We start from the raw sequence: 4,636 nt of genomic DNA, 5'->3' as shown, positions 1-4,636 counted from the left end.
TTTTTTCATTCAACTTAAATTTTATGAGTACTTACTTAGGCCAGGTATTTGGTGAGACTCTGAGATAAGGATTTGGGTAAGATTTAGTCCCTGTCCAGGAAGAGTTCATAATTTGGTGGGGAACACACAAATATGAACAAATAATTGCCATATTATAAAGTGCAAGTACTAGAATAGACGTGCTATGGGGAGCGCTGTCAGTAAAAAAATCCTCAGCCAGTCTGGTTTTGGGGCCAGACCCAGTCGACTCCTGCTGCTTTCCAGAGCCAATCCAGAAAAAAGAAACTCAGGTGGAGTCTGAAAGCTCATAATGCAAAGGCTGCGGAGCTGGGAAGGGGTAGTAGCTTGCCCACCACCTCCAGAGGCAGCGGGAGGGGGGCGGCTCAAGGAGCTCAGCGGGTGCCTTTACCTGTTTGCTCATTGCTCCTGAGGACCATCAGGGTCTCCTTCATTTCCCTCTAAGGACACCAGAGCTGTTGGAAGGTAAGCTGAGGCATATTAAAATTTGGGGGGGGGGTTGAGTAAAAACCAATTTGAATTGGGCAGCGCCAAACTGGAGGTGGTTGGGGTCGTTCTAACTATAGGAGGTGGGGGGAGAGACTTTTGTGGAGAAAAGGCAAAAGCAAAGTAAGGAAATTATTGATTGGCTATTACTTAAAGTCTAGTTGGCTGTTTGTGATTGGTTGTCCTTATCGCTGTAATTTTGAAACCTTGAGGCGTTTATAGGCTTAGATTCTGGCCTGCTTACATAGGCCACCATGGCATTAAAGCCACATCAGTCTAATGGCCTCCTTATTTAATTAATTTAACAACATATATATAAATATTTATACATGTATCTGTATTAAGCTAAATATGAGTTCATACTAATGTCTCCAATTCATATCTATTACCCTGTGGATCATTTTAGCTTCTTCCCTTTGCTTATCTGTACCCTCCCACTCCAACAGTAAGAAAACTGGCTCCTGTAATCCACCATCAGGTGCTTAATTGTTCAATTCCAGTATACATGTATAGTGGTTTCAGAATTGCTAGCCTGTACTCTCAGGGGAAACAACTTTATCAACCAGAATAGAGTGCTTATGTACAGTCCCTTTTGCCTATATTCTTAGACACAACTCATTTACAAAGTTACTTAGGTTTGCACCTTTGCCCCCACCCACTTCAGGAAGGTTCTTTCATACATTTGTAACACAGATTCTTTTTTCATATTCTGCATTCTGACCTTGTATCTCTTGATCTCCTAAATGATTTTTTGTTTTAGTTACATATATTAAGTTTTACTCTTTGTGCTATAAAGTTCTATGGCTTTTGAAAAACGTGTAAAGCATCCACCATTACAATATCATAGAGAATAGTTTCACTGTCCAGAAATATTCCCCTGTGCTTCACCTATTCAACCCTCCTCCTCTTCTCCAAATTCCTGTAAACCAGTGATGTTTTTACTGTCACTATAGTTTTGCCTCTTCTAGAACATCATATAAATGGAATTATACAGTATGTAGTCTTTTCAGACTGGCTTCTTTCACCTAGAAATATATATTTATGATTCATCCATGTTTTTGCATGGGTTGATAGTCCATTCCCTTTTATCCCTCAATAGTATCCCATTATTTGGATGTACCACAGTTTGCTTATTTAGTCACTTACTGGGGAACATCTTGGTTGCTTCTAGTAATTATGAATAAAGCTGCTATAAACATTCACATCCAAAAAAACAAAAAGATCCTCAGATCAGAAGAAATATTTGAGCTGAATACTGAAGGAAAAGGAAGAGTTTACTTTACTTAGAGTTTACTTTACTTACTTACTCTAAGTTTTACTTAGAGTTTACTAAGGAGAATGAGTGAGAACAGCATGAGGAAGGGCAGAGAGGGATGAAAGAACATGTCATGTTTGGGGGCCATCAGAAAGTTTTCCCTAATTGAAATGGTACATTTATGATGACAAAGTTGGAAAGGTAGGATGGGACTAGATCATAAAGATTCATGGAGTGTGGACTTTATCCTTATAGACCAATGTCTTCCAACTTCACTTATTCATATTCTACCTTCACCATTTTAATTTCTTAAATCTAGGCAATAATATCTTTGAAATCATGAGTTTAATATATTTTCTTAAGAATATTAAAAAAAAGTATGCCTATTAAAATAAAAATGTATTCATTTGTCTCCCAACAGTGATACACTATAACTGTTTAGAAAGATAATTTTGAGAGCGTTATATGAGAGAGAGTGGATGGAGGAGTCAAACGGGATTATTTTAAAGGCTATTGAAATACCGAGAGATGATGAAGTTCTGAACTAAAAAAAGCCTTATTGGCAGTGATGGTAGAGAGGGGAAGGGCTTTAAAAGAGATTTAGGAACTAGAATAGACAGGATTTATTAATTAGAGGAAGGTAAGGATATTTATGAACTAAAATCTGGATTCGGTGACTAATTAAGTGGAAGGGTGGAAGATTACAGAAAAGGAAGGATCTAGAATTATTTGCAGGTCTCTTGTCTTGGAAGTGAATGATGGTACCAGTTCACCCAAGCAGAGAACAAGAGCAAAATTAGGTTTGAGGGAAAAAATTTCCCTCGAAAATTTATTTAATTGAAAATTTCTTTTAAGTTACAAATACAGTATGTTCTCACTGTAACAAGTGAAATAAAAAATGCAAGAAGATAAAGTTAAAAATCTACCCTTTCATATCCCCCTCCCCTCCCCTTGTAACATCGAGGGTACCAATTTGTGCAGCCTTTCACACCTTCTTCATGTGTGTGTATTTATGCACACAAATACGATGACCATTTTTTATAAAAATGAGGTCATATTCTCTCTCTCCCTCCCTCTCCCCCCTACCCCACCTCCCTCTCTCTCTGCTTTGTGCTTCCCTCCACAGCACCTGCACATCACTCCACAGCGGTAGCAGGCTCGAAGGGGTAGGTAACAGCAAGAACAGGGGGCGAAGAAACACAAGTCAGTAAGAGCCATCCACCGGAGGCAAAACTCATAGCTAGTATCGCACAGGCACAGGTCTGTATAGTCTCCCTCGGGTCCGACATACAGCGATAGAGCATGCTGTCCTCACCACATACAGCTCACCACTTGAAGCAAAGTTCTCATGGAGTCAGGCGCGTCCTGACAGTGGCCCCTCCGGTTTTCCTCATGGTTGAAAGCGTCCTGGCAGTACGCGCACCGCCCACTCGGAGCGTTCCCTGTCCTCCTTCCACCACCGGGACTTGCCCCGGAATGGCTGTGTCTTGATCATGCTGGCCCCGCGCTGATGCCAAAGTCTGAGGAGTCCTCATGGGGGTAATTGTAGTCGTGCTTAAGGACCTTGTCCTTGGCGAAGCGCAGGTACGAGCCCGCGTCTTCCAAGGGGTTCAGGTATTTGTCCCTCGCCGGCGCCGGTAATCCTCGTAATGTGCGTCATCCAGGTCTTCTCCCTGGGTTGATGTGCACGATCTCCTAGTCGTCCAGGAAGCTCACCTGGCAGTAGGGCCTTGCCATCAGCTGTTCCAGGTGATAATGGTCTGTGGGGTGTGGGTCGTGGAGGTGACCCAGGGTATAAATCCTCTGGTGCTCACAGGATATGAGGGAGGAGATTGTCCGAATAAGTTGTTCCTTCTTCTGAGACGAATTATTGATAGAAGAACTGTCTGTAGCTGTTGTAAAAACGTCATTGCAAAGCTCAGCTTCGCTACGGATGGTGGAAGATGATGTTGAGCTTTCTATAAGGTCTTCGATTGCTTTCCTCACTCAAGGCTTCGGACAGTAAGTCAAAACTTACTATTGTTGACCTTCCAATGATGAAAGGTTGGGTTGGCTTTGGTGTAGACCAATTCCTTTCTTAAATAGCATTCCAGTACCACCAGTTTGTCTTTCTGTCGTTCACCATGGATGAGAAAGCCGATTTGTCATCCGGGTGTGTGACCTTACCTATCCCACCTTCCTTACTGTGGGAACCATCCTCCCGCTGGAGTCATCTGAGGTCATAACCACAGCCTTGACGCGCATAATATAGCTGTCCTCACCCGCGTGTGTTTCTTTGGTCATTTTCCTGTTCACCTACATACCTGTCCTGTGGCGGTGGGCAGCCTTCATTTTCCTGTCCGCTCCCCTTCCCCCTTATTGACATCTTGGAGATCGCCTGATTTGGTTGGGGGGTGGGGTGGCTAGAGCAAGGCGACTGAAGCGCCTGGGCAGGGGTGCATAGGCAAGGTGGCGGGGGCGCGGACTGAGCACCATGGGGCCAGGGGGTGGAGGCCGGCAGGGGCTCTGGGGACTTGGGAGCGGGTAGAGCGGAGAAGGGAGCGATTTGGGTGGAAAAACAAGCGTGCTGCTGAGAGCCGGGGAGTGCTGAGAGAAGAAGGAGAGGGCCAGCTGCCGGAGGGGGCTCAGTCCCGGGTTGCCCCCCTCCCCCACCCAGGCCAGACCAATCACGGTTTTGGGGGAGCTGCGCCTGCGAGGCGCTGCAGGGTACCCCACTGAGCTACATCTCTCCACTCCACCGATTTACTCCATATTGGATTCTTACCATCGTCAAGAGGAGGAGCTTCCCTTTTTTTTTTAACATCTTTATTGGAGTATAATTGCTTTACATTGCTGTGTTAGTTGCTGCTGTATAACAAAGTGAGTCAGCTATACGTA

The 4,636-nt window shown here is 44.1% G+C and overlaps 1 pseudogene; it reads right to left on the bottom strand.

Moving 5' to 3' along the window:
- Positions 1 to 417: 417 nt before the first annotated feature.
- On the bottom strand, positions 418 to 4,042 carry LOC118888296 (annotated as a pseudogene).
- Between the last annotated feature and the right edge of the window lie 594 nt (positions 4,043 to 4,636).

This window comes from Balaenoptera musculus, chromosome X, assembly GCF_009873245.2.
Source record: "Balaenoptera musculus isolate JJ_BM4_2016_0621 chromosome X, mBalMus1.pri.v3, whole genome shotgun sequence".
In the NCBI taxonomy this organism is placed as follows: domain Eukaryota; kingdom Metazoa; phylum Chordata; class Mammalia; order Artiodactyla; family Balaenopteridae; genus Balaenoptera; species Balaenoptera musculus.
This window is presented reverse-complemented; position numbering and strand designations above follow the sequence as displayed.